The following is a 25,104-nucleotide window of genomic DNA, read 5'->3' on the forward strand; positions in this document are numbered from 1 at the left end:
CATGACTCTTTGTGAATTATGATTTTCTCAGGGTATATGCCCAGTAGTGGGATTTCTGGGTCATATGGTAGTTCTATTTGTAGTTTTTTGAGGAACCTCCCTACTGTTCTCCATAGTAGCTGTATCAATTTACATTCCCACCAACAGTGCAAGAGGACTCCCTTTTCTCCACACCCTCTCCAACATTTATTGTTTGTAGCTTTTTTTTTTGCGGTACGCGGGCCTCTCACTGTTGTGGCCTCTCCCGTTGTGGAGCACAGGCTCCGGACGCGCAGGCTCAGCGGCCATGGCTCACGGGCCCAGCCGCTCCGCGGCATGTGGGATCCTCCCGGACCGGGGCACGAACCCACGTCCCCTGCATCGGCAGGCGGACTCTCAACCACTGCGCCACCAGGGAAGCCCGTTTGTAGCTTTTTTGATGATGGCCACTCTGACCAGTGTGAGGTGATACCTCATTGAAGTTTGATTTGCATTTCTCTAATGATTAGTGATGTTGAGCATCCTTTCATGTGTTTGTTGGCAATCTGTATATCTTCTTTGGAGAAATGTCTATTTAGGTGTTCTGACCATTTTTGGATTGGTTTGTTTGTGTTTTTGATACTGAGCTGCATGAGCTACTTGTAAATTTTGGAGATTAATCCTTTGACAGTTGCTTCATTTGCAAATATTTTCTACCATTCTGAGGGTTGTTTTTTCATCTTGTTTATGGTTTCCTTTGCTGTACAAAAGCTTTTAAGTTTCATTAGGTCCCATTTGTTTATTTTTGTTTTTATTTCCATTTCTCTAGGAGGTGGGCCAAAAAGGATCTTGCTGTGATTTATGTCATGGAGCGTTCTGCCTATGTTTTCCTCTGAGAGTTTTACAGTGTCTGGCCTTACATTTAGGTCTTTAATCCATTTTGAGTTTATTTTTGTGTATGGTGTTAGGGAGTGTTCTAATTTCATTCTTTTACCTGTAGCTGTCCTGTTTTCCCAGCACCATTTACTGAAGAGGCTGTCTTTTCTCCATTGTATACTCTTGTCACCTTTATCAAAAATAAAGTGACCATATGTACATGGGTTTATCTCTGGGCTTTCTATCCTGTTCCATTCATCTATATTTCTGTTTTTGTGCCAGTACCATACTGTCTTGATTACTGTAGCTTTGTAGTGTAGTCTGAAGTCTGGAGCCTGATTCCTCCAGCTTCATTTTTCTTTCTCAAGATTACGTTGGCTATTTGGGGTCTTTTGTGTTCCCATACAAATTGTGAAATTTTGTTCTAGTTCTGTGAAAAATGCCATTGGTAGTTTCATAGGGATTGCATTGAATCTGTAGATTGCTTTGTGTAGTATAGTCATTTTCACATTGTTGCTTCTTCCAGTCAAGAATGTGGTATATCTCTCCATCAGTTTGTATCATCTTTAATTTCTTTCATCAGTGTCTTATAATTTTCTGCATACAGTTCTTTTGTTTCCTTAGGTAGGTTTATTCCTAGATATTTTATTCTTTTTGTTGCAATGGTAAATGGGAGTGTTTCCTTAATTTCTCTTTCAGATTTTTCATCATTAGTGTATAGGAATGCAAGAGATTTCTGTGCGTTAATTTTGTATCCTGCTACTTTACCAAATTCATTGATTAGCTCTAGTAGTTTTCTGGTAGCATCTTTAGGATTCTCTATGTATAGTATCGTGTCATCTGCAAACAGTGGCAGTTTTACTTCTTCTTTTCTGATTTGGATTCCTTTTATTTCTTTTTCATCTCTGATTGCTGTGGCTAAAACTTCCAAAACTATGTTGAATAATAGTTATGAGAGTGGGCAACCTTGTCTTTTTCCTGATCTTAGTCGAAATGGTTTTAGTTTTTCACCATTGAGGATGATTTTGGCTGTGGGTTTGTCATAGATGGCCTTTATTATGTTGAGGTAAGTTCCCTCTATGCCTACTTTCTGGAGGGTTTTTAATCATAAATGTGTGTTGAATTTTGTTGAATGCTTTTTCTGCATCTATTGAGGTGATCATATGGTTTTTATCCTTCAACTTGTTAATATGGTTTATCACATTGATTGATTTGCATATATTGAAGAATCCTTGAATTCCTGGGATAAACCTCACTTGATCATGGTGTATGAACCTTTTAATGTGCTGCTGCATTCTGTTTGCTAGTATTTTGTTGAAAATTTTGCAACTATGTTCACTAGTGAAATTGGACTGTAGTTTTCTTTCTTTGTGGCATCTGTCTGGTTTGGGTATCAGAGTGATAGTGGCCTTGTAGAATGAGTTTGGGAGTGTTCCTAAACACTATATTTTGCAAGAGTTTGAGAAGGATAAGTGTTAGCTCCTCTCTAAATGTTTGATAGAATTCGCCTGTGAAGCCATCTGGTCCTGGGTTTTTCTTTGTTGGAAGATTTTTAAACACAGTCTCACTTTCAGTGCTTGTGATTAGTCTGTTTATATTTTCTATTTCTCCCTGGTTCAGTCTTGGAATGTTGTGCTTTTCTAAGAGTTCATCCATTTCTTCCAGGTTGTCCATTTTATTGGCATATAGCTGCTTGTAGTAATCTCTCATGATCCTTTGTATTTCTGCAGTGTCAGTTGTTACTTCTCCTTTTTCATTTCTAATTCTATCGATTTGAGTCTTCTCCCTTTCTTTCTTGATGAGTCTGGCTAATCGTTTATCAATTTTGTTTACCTTCTCCAAGAACCAGCTTTTAGTTTTATTCATCTTTGCTATTGTTTCCCTCATTTCTTTTTCATTTACTTCAGATCTGATCTTTATGATTTCTTTCTTTCTGCTAACTTTGGGGTGTTTTTGGTCTTCTTTCTCTAATTGCTTTAGGTGTAAGGTTAGTTTTTTATTTGAGATGTTTCTTTTTTCTTGAGGTAAGATTGTATTGCTATAAACTTCCCTCTTAGAATTGATTTGCTGTATCCCATAAGTTCTGGGTCGTCATGTTTTCATTGTCATTTGTTTCCAGGTATTTTTTGAGTTCCTCTTTGATTTCTTCAGTGATCTCTTGGTTATTGAGTAGTATATTGTTTAGCCTCCATTTTTTGAATTTTTTACAGATTTTTTCCTGTAATTGGTATCTAGTCTCATAGTGTTGTGGTCGGAAAAGATACTTGATACAATTTCAATTCTCTTAAATTTACGAAGGCTTGATTTGTGACCCGAGATATGGTCTATACTGGAGAATGTTCCACGAGCACTTGAGAAGAAAGTGTATTCTGTTGTTTATGGATGGAATGTCCTATAAATATCAAGTCAATCTTGTTTAATTTATCATTTAAAGCTTGTGTTTCTTTATTTATTTTCATTTGGATGATCTGTCCATTCATGAAAGTGGGGTGTTAAAATCCTCAACTATGATTGTGTTACTGTCAATTTCCCCTTTTATGGCTGTTAGCATTTGCCTTATGTATTGAGGTGCTCCTATGTTGGGTACATAAATATTTACAATTGTTATATCTTCTTCTTGGATTGATCCCTTGATCATTAGGTAGTGTCCTTCTTTGTCTCTTGTAATGGTATTTATTTTAAAGTCTATTTTGTCTGATATGAGAATTGCTACTCCAACTTTCTTTTGATTTGCATTTGCATGGAATATTTTTTTCCAGCCCCTCACTTTCGGTCTGTATGTGTCCCTAGGTCTGAAGTGGGTCTCTTGCAGACAGCATATTTAAAGGTCTTGTTTTTGTATCCATTTAGCTAGTCTATGTCCTTTGGTTGGAGAATTTAATCCATTTAAATTTGAGGTAATTTTCGATATGTATGTTCCTATTACCATTTTCTTCATTCTTTTGGGTTTGTTATTGTAAGTCTTTTCCTTCTCTTGTGTTTCCTGCCTAAAGAAGTTCCTTTGGCATTTGTTGTAAAGCTGGTTTGGTGGTGCTGAATTCTCTTAGTTTTTGCTTGTCTGTAAAAGTTTTCATTTCTCCATCAAATCTGAATGAGATCCTTGCTGGGTAGAGTAATCTTGGTTGTCGCTTTTCCCCTTTCATCACTTTAAATATGTCCTGTCACTCCCTTCTGGGTTGCAGAGTTTCTGCTATAAGATCAGCTGTTAACCTTATGGGGATTCCTTTGTATGTTATTTGTTGTTTTTCTCTTGCTGCTTTTAATATTTTTTCTTTGTATTTAATTTTTGATAGTTTGATTAATATGTGTCTTGGCCTGTTTCTCCTTGGATTTATCCTGTATGGGACTCTCTGTGCTTCCTGGACTTGATTGACTATTTCCTTTCCCATATTAGGGAAGTTTTCAACTATAATCACTTCAAATATTTTCTCAGTCCCTTTCTTTTTCTCTCCTACTTCTGGGACCCCTATAATTCGAATGTTGGTGCATTTAATGTTTTCCCACAAGTCTCTGAGGCTGTCTTCAATTGTTTTCATTCTTTTTTCTTTTTCAGCTCTGTTGTAGTTATTTCCACTATTTTATCTTCCAAGTCACTTAACCATTCTTCTGCCTCAGTTATTCTGCTATTGATTCCTTCAAGAGAAGTTTTAATTTCATTTATTTTGTTGTTCATCATTGTTTGTTTACTCTTTAGTTCTTCTAGGTCCTTGTTAAGTGTTTCTTTTATTTTCTCCATTCTATTTTCAAGATTTTGGATCATCTTTAGTATCATTACTCTGCATTCTTTTTCAGGTAGACTGCCTATTTCCTCTTCATTTGTTTGGTCTGATGGGTTTTTATCTTGCTCCTTCACCTGCTGTGTGTTTCTCTGTCTTCTCATTTTGCTTAACTTACTGTGTCTCAGGTCTCCTTTTTGCAGGCTGCATGTTCGTAGTTCCTGTTGTTTTTGGTGTCTGCCCCAGTGGCTAAGGTTGGTTCAATGGGTTGTGTAGGCTTTCTGGTGGAGGGGACTAGTGCCTGTGTTCTGGTGGATGAGGCTAGATCTTGTATTTCTGGTGGGCAGGACCACGTCTGGTGGTGTGTTTTGGGGTGTCTGTGACCTTATTATGATTATAGGCTGCCTCTCTGCTAATGGGTAGGGTTGTGTTCCTGTCTTGCTAGTTGTTTGGCATAGGGTGTCCATCACCGCAGCTTGCTGGTCATTGAGTGGAGCTGGGTCTTAGCATTGAGATGGATATCTCAAGGAGAGCTTTTCCCGTTTGATATTACATGGAGCTGGGATGTCTCTGTTGGACCAGTGTCCTGAACTCGGCTCTCCCACCTCAGGGGCACAGGCCTGACACCCGGCTGGAGCACCAAGACCCTGTCAGACACACAGCTGCTAGTGTTGAAAGGTCTCCTGCAGAGGCAGGAGGTGGCTGTGGCTCACCACAGGGACAGGGACACTGGCAGCAGAAGTTCTGGGAAGTATTTCTTGGCGTGAGCCCTTCCGAGTCCACCATTAGCCCCATCAAAGAGCCTCTTTCCTTCAATTTGATTTATTTTATTTACTTACAAAAGGAAACTTTGCAACACAATTGCCATTGATGAAAAACCTGATCACTTGTAATTAATTAAAATGAGCACATAAGTCTTAAAATAAAACTCATTCCTCCATGTGTCACCTAAAATCTTGCACACTTACAGTGGTTCTCGTCACACCTTGATACTCAGTGAGACTTAAAATTCATCCTGGACTAATCTGAACTCACCTCACAATGACTTTCAAGGCCCAAGATCCTTTTGGAACTAAGACGATCTTCCCTATCAAAAATTCATCACACTGTATTGCTATTAATTCATTCATCCATTCAATTCATTCCATGGATAAATATCAACCACTGTTCTAAACGTTTGACATACAACAGTGAGTAAAACAGACCAAAACATTTTTGCCTTCTTGGAGCTTCCATTTTAATGATAAAACCAGACAAATAATAAACATATTCAATAAGGAAATTATATAATAAGTGAGAAAATAAAAACTGCTGTGGGATTAGGAGGTTCTGAAAGAGAGAATGAAAACTTCAACTAGATGGTCAGGGTAGGCCTCATGGAGAAGGTGAGCTGGGAAAAAAGGGAGAGAGGGGCCACATGGCATCTGGGAGACGAGGATTCTAGGCTGGGGACCAGCCATTGCCAAGGCCCTTGCTGAAGGAGCAGCAAGGGTGGCAGTGTATGTGATGTTGAGAGTAACAGGAAAAGAGGTGAGAGAAGTGGCAGGGACCAGACTGTATGGACCTTGTGGGCCAGTGGAAGAACTTGGGTTTTATTCTGTGGGAAATTGGGAGTCATTGAGGGATTTCAAGCAGAAGCAAGAAATGATCTTACATTTTAACACAATCACTCTAGCTGCCCTGTTCAGAATAGGCTATTGGGGATTGAGGGTTGGGAGAAGGTCAAGGATAAAAGCAGGGAAGCCTATTATTAAAAGCAGGGATGCCTATCAAAATAATCCAATAGTGAGAAGTCAATAGGTGGATAGAGTGGTTGATGCCAAGAGGTTAGATTCTGGATATATTGTGAAGATGTAGCTTGAAGGACTGAATATAGGATGTGAAACAGAAAAATCAAGAATGACACCAAGATTTTTGACCTGAGTAACCAGAAGTATGGAATCGACATTGACTAAGATGGGTAAGAATGAGGGGAGTAGGTTTGTGGGGGAAGGAGTTCAGTTTGGGATTAAATGGGTTGAAGATGTCTATTGAGCATATCTGATAAACTGTGCAATTGCCACAAGTGTTTGCTGCATTTCCCCACTTCACTGATGTCAAGATTGACTATAGGACTTGATTTGGCCAATGAGATATGATCAGAAGTCTCAAGAACCAGTTTATGGTTTGCTGTGTTTTCTATTTTCCCGTACACTGTGATCAGCAATGTTCCAGATGGGAGCTGCTCCATCAGCCTGAATCCTGGAGTGAAGATGACATAGTGCAGATCGTGGGGGATATGCAGCATGAGTGAAAAATAAACTTTTTTGTGAAATGCCACTGAGACTCGAGGTCATCGTTAGCAAAGCATAACCGAGTCTCTCCTGGTTGATACAGCATCCTAGTGGGAATGTCATGTAGGCAGTGGGGTATACTTCTCTTGAGCAAAAGATAAGTATTTCTCCAGTCCAGGCTGGAGAAATAAATTGGGAATCCACTGACATATGGATGGTATTTGAAGCCTTAAGACTGGGTGAAACCAAAGGAAGACACACAAGGAAAGAGGGCCAAGAACTGAGTCTTGGGACCTCCAACATTCAGAGATGGTGAGAAAAGGAGGAGGAGGAGGCAGAAAACAGCTAAGAAGGAGTAAACAGTGTGAAGGAGGAAAAGTAACAGAGTTCAACCAAGATGAAGGCTCAGAATTGACCATTGGGTTTGGCAACATGGAAGTCACTGATGGTCCTGCTGATGACAATTTTGGTGTGCTGATGGGGCAAAAGTCAGACTGAGTTTGGTTTAAGAGAACAGGGGAGGGAAAGAACTGGAGACAGCAAACACAGACAACTCTACCACAGGTTGTGCTGCAGAGGTGAGAAGAGAAACGTAGTCGTAGCTGATACAGTCGAAAGGGGTCAAGGTATCATTTTAAGTGGGGAGAAATAACAGCACTGCTTGTATGTTTTAGAGAAAGCCCCAGTAGAGAGGAGATTTTTGATGCAATAGGAGGTAGAGGAATGGATTGCTGGAGTGATGTCCCTGAGAGGCAAGAATGGGTGGGACCTAGTGTACAACTGGAAGGACTGATTTCATACTGGGACGCAGATGATTCTTCTGTGGTGACAGGTGGGAAGGCAGAGTATTAGACATCAGGCCTTTCACATTCCAAATGCAGAGAGCCACCCATGATACCTTGGTCCACCTCCATAACTCTTCAGCCACTCCCGGTTATTTAAATAATGTGAGTGTAGCCTCACTCCTATAATTTCTTCCCCTTTAATCTCTAGCTTTGATTCAAAGCTCCTCTTCTTCACTCCCCCAGCCAGCCTCAAGCTGCTTAGAGAGGAGAAAGAAGTACAAGGTTTGGAGCTGAGGTTTGCCCTCTTCTTTCTTTTTCTAACTCTTCTAGTTTGGAGGACAAGGAAGAAAGATGACAGTAGGTATTTTCTCCCTCCCAGGTCTGCTGATATATGGGTATTGGAGAGGGGTCCTGGTCGGGCCAGTTCTGTCTGAAGCTGTGAATTCCATGTTCACAGAGCCAGGTTCAGCTTCACCCCCGCCTCTGGACGATGGAGGAGCTCCCTCAAAGAAGCTGCGACCCTCCCTCTGGGCCTGTCAGTAGATCCACCCTTCTCTGTGTCAGACATTCCATTGCTTGGCCCAGCATTTACCAGGGCATCCCAGGGTTCTTTCCCTTCTGCAAACTTCATACTCTGCCAGGGTCTCCACAACTCCCAGAGCCAGGATGCCCTGGACTCCCTATCTTCCTCTACCTTATTTTTGTCCATAGACATACCATCTGACTGTATTTTGCTTATTGTCTGACTCCCCAACTAGATGATAAAAATCCATGAGAGCAGGGATGTTTGTCTGGCTCCCTGTGAAATCCCCCATGCCCATGAGTATCTGCCATCTGGTTAATACTCAATAAATACTTAATAAAATGAATGAATGAATGAATGAATGAATGAAGTAGGAATTACACCCAACGTCTTCCTGAACATACTGTGATAGATTATTATAGTAATGGTCCCTATGAAACATAACTTTCTATATCCTCAACCTTGTATCGGCCCCTCCCACATTGAATCTGGGCTTGGCCATGTGGCTTGCCTTGGCCAATGGGACATTAGCAAGAATGACTCAAGCATAATCTTGTACAAGGGGGCTTGTTTTCTTTCTTGCTACTTTTGGAACATAGCCACCATGTTAAAAAGTCCACAATAACTTGTTGGGAAAATGTGACTCAGCTGACAGGCAGCACCAATCATCAGATACATGATGAGGCCATCTTATACCACCCAGCCCCAGCCAAGCCGCTACATGACTGTGGCCACAGGGGAGACCCTTATCAAATTGGTAACCTGTAGAACCATGAGCAAATAAATGACTATAGTTCTTAGCCACTAAATTTTAAAGTAGTTTCTTATGCGGCCATAGATAGCTGTTATAGCACATAACACTTTGGTCCCTTCCATCCTGCACAAAGTAGACTCCCAGAAACAATATCCCTCTCTTCTTCTCAGCAGTATTCAAACTTAGGAGTCCAGAGGATTTGACAAAGCCCGTATTCCTCTTTGTGAGTCCCCAACCCATAAGTCATTATGGCAGCTGATGCAAATTGTTGCCCAGAAACTGCACCCATTACCCAAGCTGACTTTGGAAAATAAACAGTGTTGTTTCAGCACTCACTCTGCCTGCCCGTGCACAGGAATGAGGGAGGGAGAGTTCACCTGGACTCTCATAGGAGCCCCTGGCCAGAGAATCCATAGTCTTTTCCAAGAGGGAGTGAAAGAGGCTGGGGCAGGCAGCTGCAGCAGCATGAGCCCTGGCCAGTATGCTCCAGAACTCACTCAGTGTCCCCTGTGACTTCTGAAGCCCCCACCCACAGGGCACTGCTGGGTTGTGTTGAGACCTGCTGTGCATTTCTCCCTCAGTCTCCCAGGTCCTGCTGCTCCCTCCCTCCAAGCAGAGATCTGCCTGGCAGTACTCACTAAGGAAACCATACTCCAGCATTCCAACCCCATGGAATTAAAAACCTGGCCTGCCACATTAGTAAGGGTGAGTGGACAGGACCGGAGATACTACCTTAAACACACACAGTCCTGGCTCCACCAGCCCCAGGAAAGGTGTAATTAAGGTGCACAGGAACAGATATGGCCTCATTTTGCACAGGCCACGGATCTCATAGCCTTTGAAGCCAGGCATCTGGGGGCCCAACAGGGACTGTTTCCCATTTCTGAGACGAGTTCACTTCTAACGCAAGCACCCAAGGTTTCGACTTCAATCACTTGTATTGAGTGACAAGTACCTGCAGGATGCCCACGCAGGGAAACCTTGTGCCCCTTCCAGGTCCTACCCAGCCTTTTCCCCCTAAGAGCTCCCCAGCTCTTCGAGATGGCTCTGGACCCACCCAGAAACACCTCAGGCTTTCTCCTGCCCCCAGGACCACCCAAGATGAATGCTAGCCCTCTAGATCAGAGGTTAACCCAGAGGCATTCAGAGGTGTTATGAGTTAGCTAAGGACGTGGTGGTTCAAGAACAAGAATTTTTTTTTTATTGACCATGGAGCATGGCATCTGGGATCTTAGTTCCCCAACCAGAAGTGGAACCAGTGCCGCCTGAAGCAGAAGCATGGAGTCTTAACCACTGGACCTCCAGGGAATTCCCAAGAAATTTTATATAAAACTTGAAATGCCCAGAGTCTCTTGAGTTTGGCAACAATATGCCTGCTTGCACAAGTCAACTGGAATTGAGTAGTGGCTATACCCCAGGTCACCACTGTCCCCACTACTCCACATTGTATCACATGCAGCCCACCTCACACGTTGGCATCACCTGCCTGGAGCCCAAAGGCATCTTCCTTTGGGCCTTTGTGTAGATATGGAGATGAGACATGCGGCCCAGATGGTCCTGCAAGGAAGGGCTTGAGGCTCAACTACAGAGAGTGGGGTCAGCAGACAGCCTCACCCTGTCTCTCCTTCAGGGTCTGCCTCAGCTGCAGAGAGCTGTCTCACCAGTGGTCACACCCTGCCCAGGGCTGCCAGTGTCACATCTGGTGGCTGAGTGAGGTGGAGGACATAAAGACCCTGCCAGGCAAGTCTCCCAGGCAGAATGTGCCTCTTGGGTGGGGTTGGCCAATGCTTGGTCAGGTCTTCAGTGCAGTTTCACTTCTTCCTCTTCTCTTGCTTTCTCCCCCCTCATTTCCCAGAGATTGGTTTCTAATATATATATATATATATATATATATATATATATATTTTTTTTTTTTTTTTTTTTTTTTTTTTTTTTTGCGGTAGGCAGGCCTCTCACTGTTGGGCCCTCTCCCGTTGCGGAGCACAGGCTCCAGACGCGCAGGCTCAGCGGCCATGGCTCACAGGCCTAGCCGCTCCATGGCATGTGGGATCTTCCCGGACCGGGGTATGAACCCGTGTCCCCTGCATCGGCAGGCGGACTCTCAACAGCTGTGCCACCAGGGAAGCCCTCTAATAAATATTTTGTACCCCAAACTCAGTTTCTGGAAAGCGTAAGCTGCAACACAGAGCTAAAAGAGGCTCAGACAGGGGCAGACTTTTCCAAGGTCTCCTAAGTAGATAGGGGCAGAGCCATGGTCTCCTGACTCAGAATGGAGCCCTGTTGGGAAATTTCCTCATGCAAATCACTCCAGACCCATCCTCCCCTCCACCCCTGCAATAGAAAAGAAGGTGTGTTAGAGTGATTTCCCTCAAAAGTGAAGTCCAAGACAAGGATGTGGGTGCGGGTGTTTAACTGGGGAGGTGATCTCAGGAAGCAGGAGGGAAGAAATAGAGAAAGTGGCACAGCAAAGGAGGAAAAGCCATTAAAATGGTGTGTTGTTACAAGTGCTGCCATGGACGGCCAGGGCTGGAATCTACCAGGATTCTGCTATATACATTTATGTACAGGTCTTTGTATAAACATACATTTTTCTCTAGGGAAAATACCTATGAGTGGGATTGCTGTGTCATATGTTAAAGCATACATTTATCTTCTCATGAAACTTCCAAACTGCCTCCCAGAATAGTTGTACCATTTTGCATTCTCACCAGCAATGAATGTATGAGAGTTCCAGTTGCTCCGCATCATCGACGGCACTTGAATGTGTTTACTATATCAGCCGTTCTAATGGGTGTGTAGTGATTTACCCAGTGTATTTTAGGCAAGGAAGTGGCATGATCAAATCTTGGGGGAACATTAAAGACAAGGACAACATTTAGGAGAGTGATGCAGTAATGTAGACAAGAGACAGTGTGATGACAATAAGGATAAAGTGTAGGGGAGAGATACTCTGGAGAAGAATCAGCAGAACTTGGGGTTGAGGAAAGGAGTCTAGAATGACTCCTCGTCAAGGTCCCAAGTTTCCACGTAGAGAGGAAGCTGGAATTGCACTGTGAAGGGCAGTAGGGGTGGGTCAGGGGGGGAGTGGACCAGCCTCCCTCCCCTGCTGCCTGTGAAGCCCTGTGGAGTTGATAGCACCAAACAGCTTGGCTCCATTTACTTAGGAAAATTTATGTCTCACTCCATGCGGGGAGACGTGCCTATCTGCTAGGCTGAGTTGGTAGAATTATAAACATGCCAATAGCCTGCATTCTGGGAATGACCTATGCTGGTTGTAAACACGGATGCATATGTCCTGATAGTGAATCAGACAAAGAGCCCCAAATGTAAAGCTTTTGGGGAAGGAATCAAGAAAAACCTCACTACTCTGGGGAAGGATTCCTGCAGAGTTCTCCAGTAAGTTCCCTTCCTTTCATCTCTGCAGCACCGCCCCTTCTCTGAGAGCCTCCGATATTGTGCCTTACTGCAGAATTATGAAAGTCGCTTTTTATCCTTACTTTTCTCTGGACTTCACAATAACTCTAATATTATTATCCCACTTTTCCACTGAAGGTTCAGCGAGAGTAAATGGCTTGTCTAAGGTCATGCATCAGGTCAGTGGAGACTTGGGAGAATCCAGGTCTTTGGAGTCCACATCCAGAACAAACTTCCAGCATGCTTCATCACTACCTTTTATTTGGGGAGTGACTTCAAACTCCAAAGTAAATTGGATGTGGGAACCTCTCCATGCATCACAGTCTGGTTAATCTGTGTGTTGGATTGGCAGCTCCCAACTTTCTGGAAACTGTTTCTCATGCCTTCTTCCTGTATGGTTACAGCAGCCATGTTTTCACAAGGGCATACACACTGCTCAACCCACAGCTGATTGGTCCACAGTAGACACCTGACCCAAGGTGAGCCAATCAGAGTCCCTCCCCTGGGAATTTAGGGCCGTGATTGAGAAAGAAAGAATAGAGTCTCTGGAGGGCCGCAGCACGTGACCTTTGACCATATCTTTTACTACATAATGTGGGAAATGGAATCCACAGGAACAGAGAAGATGGAAGCCAATGTACAGGGCAGATCAAAGAAACAGTTAATGGGGGTAAGTTGTTAGGAGCTTTCTAGAAAGGAGGCTCCACGGAAACTGGCTGTGGGGTCCCAGAGCTGGTCTGGTTCTTGGACTTCCTGAGGCTTGGTATTCAGATCTTCCTCAAACTTTGTGAGAATATCTAATCCTGCCAATAAGCACCTGCCCCTGCCTTTTTTTTTTTTTTTTTTTTTTCCTTAAACTTGTCAGCACTGGCTCATATACCTTGGGGAGGAAAAAGAAAAGTTTGATGAACACAGATTCTCTTGCTTTCCTTTACATAACTGATCACTATCTGAAAGTATTTCACATACTCATTTTTTGTTTACTTCCTTCACTAGAACATCAGCTCCCTTAAAGCAGAGGCCTTGTCTCTCCAAGCTGTATCCCCACTGCCTAGCACTGTGCCTGGCACACAGTAGGCTCTTAACACATAGTCACTGGGCAAATCAATAAATGAATTAATTGGGTATAGGGGCCCCTTAGAAGTCATCCAGTTTTACTCCTCATTTCATAGACGAGAAAGTGAGGGCTGAAGAAGAAGAGCATTGACAGAGGGCCCTCGGTGAGTTTGCAGATGACCTGGGACTGGAACACAGGCCTTCTGAGTCTCTGTCCAGCACTGGGGGGAATAAGCTTTCCAGAACAGTTGCAAGAAGAGCCCCAGGTGCCGGCCGGTTCCTGAGTGCCTGGCGCTGTGCTAAGAGCCTTCTGATGTTGGCTCATTTAAGCCTCACACATGCCTGGAAGGACAGTCTCCTGACTCTCATTTTGTAGCTGAGGAAATGGAGGCCTGCAGGCATTGCACAGCTTTCTCAACACCACACATGAGGGGTAGCAGTACACCTTTCCCTTGCCCATAATCTTTTTCATTTTTGTTTCAAAAATCTTGCATGTACCAGTGCCCTTGGGCTGATTCTAGCAACTCTGGACCCCCACTCCATGGGGACCATTCCCTCCTGGCCCACAGACCCAGATGATTATGCCATCTGTCTGAACTATCAAGACGTATCTGTCCCACACCCTTGGATCCTGGTAGTCTGTGACTCCATCTAAAAAGTGAATCTGCCTGACACAGGCACATTTGCTAGGGTAATAATGACTGGGAGAGGTTAATGGCGACTCCTTTAAGAGGTCTTTGCACTTTGACACAGGACTTAAAGACCCAGCCCCTCCGTCAATCGTAAGAATCACTCTCTGGGATGGGATCCAGCCTGGTGTCAAACCAGTGGGAGTGGGCTTCCCTGATGGCACAGTGGTTGAGAGCCTGCCTGCCGATGCAGGGGACACGGGTTCGTGCCCCAGTCCGGGAAGATCCCACATGCCGCGGAACGGCTGGGCCCATGAGCCATGGCCGCTGAGCCTGCGCGTCCGGAGCCTGTGCTCCGCAACGGGAGAGGCCACGACAGTGAGAGGCCCACACACTGCAAAAAAAAAAAACACCAAAAAAACAAAAAACAAAAAACCACTGGGAGTGATGCTTCAAAGCTGGAGGCCTTTGGGATCCATTTCGTCATGCCCCTTTGGGTGACTATTCCAGCCCTGCGGACAGTCAGTCTTAGTCACTGGGACACAAGAAAGAGCCTGAAATGGAGAAAAAGCACTGAACCTGGGGTCAGAAGACCTGAGTTCAAGGCCAAAATCCACCCCCTGCTAGATCTGTGGCTGGATTAGTTACTAGGCTTCTGTGAATGCCATGTAGCTTTTTTAAAAGGGTTGGAGCAGGGGGAGAATATTAATATGCCTTCCAGGAGCATGATCTGGAACAATTCTCATAATAAAAAATAAATAAAATAAAATTTATTATAAAATAAATAAAATATTTTTAAAAATATTTTAAAAAATAATTTTTTATAAAATAAAATTAAATAAATAAAAATAAAATAAATAAAAAATAAAATAAAATACATAAAATAACTGCCATAGACCTTTATTCACAGTATTTACTGTGAGCTCTTACTATGAACCAGACCTGAGACAAGGGCAGAAAGCAACCTAGAGCCGCTATCTTTTCTGACTGAGTTTGAAAAGGCAGAGACCAAAGCTTGCCTGGACTCCAGAAATTAAAGACCATCCCAGCAAAGGTTAATTGGTTAAATTTATTAGCCACTAGAAGAGGAATTTCCACTTGGCAATTAAGTTTGCAACTATTGTACAACCTTATAGAGTGTATTTCTCCAAATTGATGTGTTCTTTTTCATGTAATAATCAATGAGTGGGTGTTTCAGTTGCTTAATTAGCTCTGCATATAAATTAATCTCTGCATATTGAAATTGCAAACCCAGCCTTGTAATGGCTCAGCTTGTTTCTGAGATAAATCAAATTACTGCAGCCCCGGCAAAGGTTCTTGGTTTCAAGAGTCACCAAAAGCCAGCAGGTTCCCTTTGCCACCTGAGCGTAGGGGCTTAGGGAGGATTTGGAGCATAATATCCAGGCTAATTATATTTACTCGTAGAGAAGACTCCGCGTCAGTTCTTATTTCTGCTCCTAGGCAAAGCTGCTTGTTGAATGATTAAATTCTCTGAGCCATCCAGGTCTCATGCCCAAGTCTCGATATTACTGAGGAGTAAAAGATATGTTTCCCATTCCCCAGGCAGAGGTGAGAGCTAGCAGGTGAAACCCATTCCCTGTTATATTAAGGAGGATGGAAGGTAAAAAAAATGGGTAAATTCGTGACTGATCCTGACTCCTCAATACAAAGGAAATTCGAAATCCTCCGAGAAGCCTCCTCTGACCACAGCTAACAACAGTGACCACTCCCATTCTCCAAACTCTCCCCACCTAAGGAGGCCACCGCCAGCCCTCACAGTTTACATGTTGTGGTGCAGGCTCATGGCACAGACATGTGATTTGGAATCAAATAGACCTGGGTTCAAATCCTGACTGCTGTATGTTAGCTGTGTGACTATGGACAAGTCCAGTGCTCTCTTCGCAGGTAAAATGATAGTAATAGTATCTCACTTCCTCACACAGCCCAGGTGAGGCACAGATGAGAAGAGCAATGTAAAAACTGTTTGTAAATTGTATACGTATTGGTTATTTTTGCGTTTCAGGTTATTTTCTTGCATTTTCAAAAGCAGAGACTAAGTTGTTTCTTCCCTCTTGGGTTCCACATGATGCCCAGCACGGCTGAGTGCTCAGCAGGGCTCAGGTAGATGGGACACCTGGCCTTGGGCAGCCTTCCTTGGAATTTTGTTGCCTGATCCCTGAACTCCCACTTGGCTTGGTTTCCTGGAGGTATTTTGAGAAATATAGAAGCAAAATCCTCTCTCTGGAACCTCTAGGTTCTTCGGGCTGTGTAGACAGGCAAAGGACATCTGGGCTGCCCATATAATCTGATCCCATCTGGCTCTGTCATTACCTTGTAAACATGGCCAACGAAACCAAGAAAGGGGGATCTGGCCTTCCATTGTCTCAGCCAAGAGAAAATCTACTTGGAGGCCAGAAGCATCTTACCGGTCACCCACAGGGGTTTAGTGCCCAGAGGCATGACCAAAAGGCCTATGGACTCTGTACTGAGCCTCCCAGTGACTCCAAGGACCCAGGAGTTCTTCACAAAGCTGCAGTGACCAGTGTTCCCAAACAGACATCATCCAAGGCCTGCCACCAGAACTCAGCCCAGGACACCTTGGATTAGGGTTATGGGGGAAAGATCTGTCACCCCAGTGGGAAGGAGAGTTCCCCAGGGACCTCTTCTAGCTCAGAACACTCAGTACATCTCTGACAACACAGTAGATGTTCAGTAAAAACTGATTAAAAGAATGGGGTCGAGAGAGGGGAATGAGCACAAATAAAGGAATAAGTGAACCCATGAATACATAAGAATAAAGGAATTAATGAGTAAACCAATGAATGGACAGAAATGAAAGAATGCATGTAAGAATGAAGAAAGGAATGGATTTTAATAAGCAAACAAATACATGAGGGACTTGTCCCAGTCAAGAATGGAGAGCCCAGCCTTCCTGCCCACACCCTGCCTTCTGCACAAAGCATTCTTTCTCGTCTCGTGAGTGCTCCTAAGAGTCACACAGAAATGGGATCATTTTTGTTACATCTGGGAATCCCCCTCATCCTTAAGAACCCAGGATGTGTTTTCAAGTCATTGAGAAATTCATTTTCACGCTTCATTATCTGCTGCCTGAGAACACGGAGTGTTTCTGCAGCCAAGGGTTACAAGCGCCTAGAATTTGCACCCAGAGCTATGCAGCCCTCACCTGCCAGTACCATGGCATGAGCAGAACTTCCCCAAGGGACCGCAAGTTCCAGAAACAACCACTAAGAGTCTCCACGAATGCTTTGATGATGCAAAGCGACATTTATTTGGGACAGGTAACTGAGGACTGAAGCTTTTCACTTGAAACACAGAGAAAATGAACACTCTGCCTTCCCCGGTGACAACTTCTTTCCCCCATCTTGGAACTGAGGTCTCCCGAGCTCTGGGTCCCCAAAACGTGGCGCTGTGTACTTAGCACAGGCTCCTAAGAAGTGCTGCTAAGGGAAGTGGTACAGAGCTGGCCTAGCTTAGGGGAGGTCTGTGGGAAGGACCCAGCTGACGCGACACAGAGCGGCCCACTGCATCGCCTGCACAGGTTTTCTGCAGAAATGTACAGAATTAAAATTATTTTCTTTAATATCCTTCTCCATCCTGCTCAAGGACAGGATGCACAACCCGGCCTCTTTTCTAGCTGCTAACTAATCAGTTTACCACCTCCTCTCCACACACACACACACACACACACACACACACACACACGCACACATCTGACAAATGCAAACAAGATTCACTGTTTCCAGACTCACTGCAGATTTTTGCTCTCCCTCCTCTCTCTCCTCTCTTGTAAATCCTATTTTTTTTTGGCAAAAGTCCACTGATTATTTTCCCCCCTGCTAAGATGACCATCCATCTCATTTTGCCTGAGCCAGAGGGGGTCCCTAGGATGCTGGACTTACAGTTTTAGACATGAGATATTCCCAGACAAGCGAGGACAACTTGGTCACCTTATCACTTGCATGTGAGAATGTTTGTGTGCAAAATAACTCTCTCTAAGTTATTCCTTGAAACCGCTTAACATGTGGTACCCTTGAAATACTTACATGCGCTACCTAAAGCTCTCAGAAACATTAGCTACTATTATAATTTTTATTATTATGTTCTGGTTGCTCATGTGCAGCATCACCCCTACCCTAAAGGTATTCCTCCCCACTTCCTGTGCCCATAACTCAGCAACTTGCCCCACAGAGTGTTTGTGATGAGTCAATGGCACCATCCTAGTCTGAGATTCAATGGTAAACTCCTAACACACTAGTCTGCCTGGGTGAGGCTCACGTTGAGTGAGGGAGACACACGTTGGATAAATGGACCCCAAGTTAATGTCTACTGAGCCTGCGGTAAGAGCTAATCAGGAGACGGGCAGGGCACCGGGAGGGAGCACAGCCCTAACTGGGGTTGGGACTCAAGCCTGGCCTTTCTGAGGGAGTCACATTTAAATTAAGACCCAAGCGTGGTGAGAGTTAGGTAGGTGCAAAGAGGTAAATTGCCCACTTGGGGAGATACACATAGCTCTGTGAGTTTGGGTTTTTCCTCGAGTTCTTAAGATTAATGAACCAGAAAGTCTAGTTATTATAAATGAAGCCAATTGTGAAAGGCTTTCAGTTAAAGACTTTTTTTGTAACATACATAAGTTTTCCATATTCAGCTGCTTTGTGAGAATTGTCATATATGCATGGACCACAGTCTGAGCAACTGTGATGCATACAAATCTAGTTTGATACCAGAGCTGGTTATAAAGAGAGTCTCTTGCCTTTAGAAGGCACTCAGCACCTTTCTCAGAGGCTCCTGTGTCAATCGGGACCATGCGGATGGAGGAAAGAGCATGAGAATCGGAGTAAGAGGCCCTGGGGTCCAGACCTCCTTTTGCCCTCACTAACAAGATGTCCTGTGCCAGCCGTTATCCCCTCTGGGCTTCCCTTTCCCTGTCTGTAAATGGATACAAGGATGATGCCTGCCCCACCCCCAGCTGCCTTGCAGGGTTTATATGAGGGGCCAAGAGTAAAGCCCTGGAAAATGTTTGCTGTCCTTGTCTATCTCTCCCTCCAAGTTGTGAGCTACGTCAAGACAGGAACCACGTGTTCCTGGGACACAGCAGGAGAATGGGGGTTGTCTGAGAAATGGTTAGAAGAAGTCAGGTGGTATTAAGAGGTATGAGCAAGTACACAGGTTCAATATTTAGAAAAACTGAGGCTTGACTCCAAGCCCTTCTCCCTTTCTAGTTGCGTGACCTTAGCCTGGTCACAGAATCGCTCTCTGCCTCAGTTTCCCCCAGCAATGGGATAATAATGCCCACTTTTCAAAATTGAGTTGGGAAATAAATACAGTGGAAATAGAGGGATGAGCCTAGCATCCAGACATAACGTTTCAGTCACAGCTTTTAAAATAATCCAAGCCCTTTCCTGCCTAAGAGCCTTTGCACATGCTGTTCCCTTTGCCTGCAATGCTGTTCTTCCAGCTTTCTGTACATCTGGTCCTAATACCCATTCTTCAATCTTCACCTTAAACTCAATGTCCTCAGAGGGGCCTTCCCCTGCCACCCCACTTCTGTAGGGCTTCCTCTGGAAACCTCTATTCTAAAACTCCTCGGATAGTATTGCTGTGCAAAACTAAAAAACTTAGCAGCTTAACACAACCGACGTCCAATGTCGCACCGCTTCTGTGGGGCAGGGATCCGACTGTGCTTAGCTGGGCCTCTGGCTCAGCGTCCCTCAGAGGCTAGAATCAAGGTGTTGACTGAAGCGGCAGTCACTTCAAGGGTCAACCTGAGAAGGAGCCACCTCCAGCCTCACTCGCGAGGCTGTTGACAGGACTCGGGAACTTGCTGGCTGTGAGCTGCAACCATGGTTCGCTGCCACGTGGGCCCCTGGTAGGGCTACACACAGGGCGGCTGGCTGCCATCCGACTTAGTGTTGGGAGAGAGAGAGAGATTGGCAGCAAGCATGACAGAAGTCACTTTTTAAATCATGTTCAGAGGGACATCCCATCACTTTTGCCACCTTCAATTCCTCAGAAGTGTCACTGGGCCCAGGCCACCCTGCAGGGGACAGCATTGCAAGAAGACTTGACAGTTAGCACACAGGATCGCTGGGCGCCGTTTCGAGGCTGCCTCCCAAAGTAACCTCTGTAACAGTTTCTCAATCCATTATTTCCCATTTATTTCTTTCACGTCTTTATAGTGTGACACCATCAACAAGGCAGTAAGCGCCGTGAGGACAAGAACCACGTATGTACCCAGTGCCAGGCTAATATTAGGCATTTAATAAAATAGTAAAAACACAAATTAACAAAAGCCAGCACTGTGCTGTGGGCTGATGGAGGACAAGACGTGGACCTGCTCGCAGGTATTGTGAGCCAGACAAGGAAGTGGACAGGCACAGCAGGCCATGTCGTCACTGTTCTGTTTTTTAAACCTCACAAGGGACCACGGCTCTTGCCTTGCAAAATGACTGAGACATTTCCCAATTTCTGCAGAAGGATTTGTTTTGCCTTCTGGTTCCCTGTCATAATTTCCAATATTGTGCCAACTCATCCCTCCGTGTTGGGGGTTATCAGGGGAGGCACAGACAGACAGTGGAATGAGAAAAGTTCTACCAGGCACGAAAATCCTCTGAAAGGTTTCGACCGGCCAGGGGCCCGAGAACTGACGGTCTGCTATTCGCTGCCCTGTTTGACGAATCGTTTGCCAAAGAGCCTGGCCAGCGGGAGCTTTGACCTTGGAGAGAGAACAATCTGTCTTCATGGAAATACACTGTCATAAGCACATGTCTCAATTTTGCTTGGGCAGGCGCTGGGGCTGCGTGAGAAGAGAGCCTTGGACATGGCTAAGGAGGAAAAATGTGTGGCCCGTCCAGGGGCAGGGAAGCAGCTAAAATTAACCCAGAGTGACCCTGGAGAGTGGGGCTGGAAATCGCTCCAGTGGCGGCGAGTCCCCAGCAAGGCCAGCAACTCAGTCACTCCTTCCTTGGGGAGCTAAAGGGTCCCTCACCTCCCATCTTCCTCGACCAGGCTCTCCACTGGTCACCAAGGACAAGCGGGGAGGGCATCTTTGGAGGCAGTACCTTTGGCATCTTGGTCCCTGGCAGCAAAAACCATACACTCGCCCTGCTTCATCCTGAAGGTCAAGGAGGAGACACCCTAAGGGACAGGGTGGCTGATAAATCTGGTGTCTCCACAGTCGCCTCTCTGAGGACCCGGCTGAGCCGTTCCCCTCTGTCTGTGTTGACAGCTCGGGGGTAGATTTATCTGCCAGGATCTGGGGCTGGTACAGAAGCAGCCAACTCATGAATCTGGAGGAAAGGCATTGACTGAAGCCCGGGGTGTGCTTACTAAAGAAGAGAAAGGACAGGAAGAAGAGCTCAGAACTCCTGCCGGGCCCCTGTTTTGAGTGACACCGGATAGGGGTATTGTGGGATGGCTGGGCCAGGCTATTTTGGGATGAATTGGACAAATAATGTCCTTGGGGAGAAAAGAAAAGCCAGAGGTGCTCTGAGAAGCTAATCATTGGCAACTGATAAGGAGACATTTGCCAGGGAGGGTCAAGTGAGGGGCTTCCGAGGACCTGGTGCTGAGGCTCACAGCCCCAAAGCAAACCACAGGGCTTTGCTGTCAGAATAATGGGTTATCCTGCCCATGACCTGCATGGGGCACAGGGTCTAAGACCTAGAGAAGAGGGAAGGTTTCCATCATTCTGAGGTGGAGCCACAGTCAGTCTGCCTGGAGGCACAGGGCTGGACAAGATGACCTCCAAAGAGATTCTTCCAGGAAAGCTGTGAGTTATCTCCCAATTTTTTGTGGATGTTGTCTTTTCTTGTCTTCTGTGTGAAAGTTTGATTGTTTGCCAGAGCTGTTTTTGAGAACTAAATGTCGGGGAGCCAAAGATCCAGTCCAGAGATTTCAAAAGGGTGATGTTCTGTGTATTTGTTGCCATTCTATCTTCACTTTCCACAAGGTAGGGGCAGACACAGCAACCCATAAGCCTGGCCTCAGTGCAAACCATTTGCTCAGCCCTGACCCCAGCCAGAGACATGATGGAGCTCAAATCAGCTCCACAAAGGCGTCCCCAAGTGGCCCAAGTGGGGAAGAGGGAGTCCCAGGACTAGGTGGACAGGATTTGTTAAGTAGCTACAAAGGGGAATTGAGAACATCCCAAAACTCAATGTGAATGGCACAGTAAGCAATTACCAAGTGTCATCCAATAGCTCTACCCAATAGCTAACAATTACCAAGTATTACCCAATGTCGCCAGCAGGGCCAAAGCACCATCAGACTGGCCCAGAGCAGCTTTTCTGAGCATATATGTCTGTTCCACACCACATTTATCCTCAATTTAATTTTACCGTCTATGATGGTTAATTTATATGTCAATTTGACCAGGACTTGAGATGCCCAGATATTTGGCTAGACATTATTCTAGATGTGTCTGTGAGAGCATTTCCAGATGAGATTAGCACTTGAATTGGTAGACTACGTAAAGCAGATGGCTCTCCCCATCAAATCCACTGAGGCCCTGACTAGAAAAAAATTCACCCTCTACCTGGCTACTTGAGCTTTAATCCCCTCCTGCACTTGAACTGAGACTTATACTATTGGCACCCCTGGTTCTCAGGCCTGTGAGCTCACACTGAAACTGTACCACCAGCTTTCCTGGGCCTCTGGCTTGCAGATGGCAGATCAGGGGAATTTTGGACTTCCATAACCACATGGGCCAATTCCTAATAATAAATTTGTATGTGCGTGTGTATCTGTGTGTTGTGTGTGTGTGTATCCTATTAGTTTCATTTCTCTGGAGAATACTGACACTCTCCATCCCCCTCCTAGGGTGATATTGACCTACTGCAGCCTGGAAAATATTTTTCTTCTTTGGATAAGGGTACTCTTATATCCTATAAAAGTTTAAAATTAGATCTGCAAACCATGGTTAACTAGCTATTAATATTTCAAAAGGAAATAACACTTGGAGGACAACCACCTCAAGGCCAGCATCATATAAATTCCCCTTATATTTAAGGCAAAACCCACCAAAATCTTCTATCTGCTTTTTGACTTTGGGGATCGGTATATGCTAGTTAACCAGTCTTAGAAGCTTGGCATACGTTGCCAATGTTCAAACAACAGGAGAAAAATAAAATACTCTCAAGATTCATCATCGGACAATTGATACTCTGTGGGCTTGAATAGCCAGATCTTCTGATATTTCAGAAGAATTCAGACCTCTAGATTTTTATGTGGTTCCCCAGTTTGATGTTTTCAATCACCAAGGAGTTGATTTGATCACCATGAAGAAATAAACCATGACTGAGTGGCAGTCTGCCCATTGACAAATGTCTGCTCTACCTGATTTGGGGTCCTGGCGTTTCTGTGTGAGAGGTGGTAATTTCATTTTCTGGTGTTTTGGATTCTGCGTTCTTTTTTAAATTGACATCAAAGGGTCATGGGGAGATAGTAGAGGGAAGCGAAGGGAAGGAATGAAAAGAAATCAGCATAATCCTAGGCAAGTCCCTTCTTCTGTAAAAGTGCTTAGATGAATCTTAGATGAGTTCTGAGATGCCATAAAAGGGCACAATTCAAAGTGTGAAGGTCCAGTGATTGAGAGGGAGGATCAGAGAGCAATGACAGCTTTCCAGGCTAGACTAGGGCGGCCTGGCCCCCCCAGAGACCCTCTTTAAAATGAAAGTTGCATGTTCTACAAAGGTTCCTCTTCTACTGGCTAACCATGAACAGTCACTGACCTGCTGAAAGGAAAGTCCTCAGGTCACTCTAATCTATGTTCTACACACCGATCAACAACACAGGGAGAGTCACACCCCCACCCAGAAATGTGTAACTCAATAGCACTGGGAAGGTGGGAGCAGAATTTGCCCCTGAAAGCCTGCTATGAACAGCAGAAAATATGGGTGATTTCATTATCTGAGATTGCTTTGTCATATTTCTGCTGAACCAGAGGATAACTGAAATGAACATTAATAATTCAGGACCACGGCCAGGGCTGCAGAACCTCTGGGCCCTGCCCCTCCCAGCCTTGGGCTCCTCCTGGGTTTGGCCCTAGAAACAGCTTGGACCCCCATGACCATGAGGAGCCCCAGAGGCAAGGTCTGTGCCATTTCTCAAGGTTAGTCAAATCCGAGGGGTTTTCTGATCCTCGAAGGAGATGGAGTACTTACGGAACAGAGACGGGTCAATCCCCAGACCCAGCCTGTGGTAAGGTCTCCTGGGCAGTGTCCAGAAATGGGGGTCTTTCCCAGACCAGAGTTTGCTTCCTTCTTTTGGTGCCATTTCCTTCAAAGGTAGCCATGGGTTTTCTTTTGACCAAAGGGACAGGTTACGGTGAATCTTGAACAGAACCTTCCTTCCTATCTGATCTCCTTCTCCACTTCACTGTTCTCCTCGTCCCCCACCTTCTCCTCTTTCTTCTCTCTCACCTTCCCTCTCCCTCTGCCCCTTTCTTCTCTTTCACTCCATTTATTTTCCCTCTTGCTTTAGCAGAATTCTAGCATGACAAAGCCAAAAATGCTCCTAGAGGATTCCGATGCCAGGGGTAGCAAACTCAGATGCCCTTGGGGGCCAGCAGGTCACATAAATGTAAAGCAAGCAGGGCATTAGGTGATTGATAAAAGAGCAAGAGGGGTCATGGATTAGTACTTGCTAAGCAAATGGGTGGGAAGTCATTTAAACCCTTGTCAGCATGAAAACCCAAGAAGGCAGATCATGCCTGCCTCTGGGACAGGATGGCTAGGCCTTGAGAGGTTTTCTTTAGAAGGGAAAAACTAAGGAGCAGATATTCTGTGGTTCCTTGCAATTGAGTGAAGTGACAGTCTTTTTTTTTTTTTTTTTTTTTTGTTCCCATCCCCTTTGTGATGTGGGCCCTCTGGTTTGAGGTCACTCCTGCTGTGTTCCTCACTTTTTTTTTTTACATTTTTATTGGAGTATAATTGCTTTACAATGGTGTGTTAGTTTCTGCTTTATAACAAACTGAATCAGCTATACATATACATATACCCCCATATCTCTTCCTTCTTGCGTCTCCCTCCCTCCCTCCCTCCCTATCCCACTCCTCTAGGTGGTCACAGAGCACCGAGCTGATCTCCCTGTGCTATGCAGCT

Source organism: Hyperoodon ampullatus, assembly GCF_949752795.1.
Source record: "Hyperoodon ampullatus genome assembly, chromosome: 18".
In the NCBI taxonomy this organism is placed as follows: Eukaryota; Metazoa; Chordata; class Mammalia; order Artiodactyla; family Ziphiidae; genus Hyperoodon; species Hyperoodon ampullatus.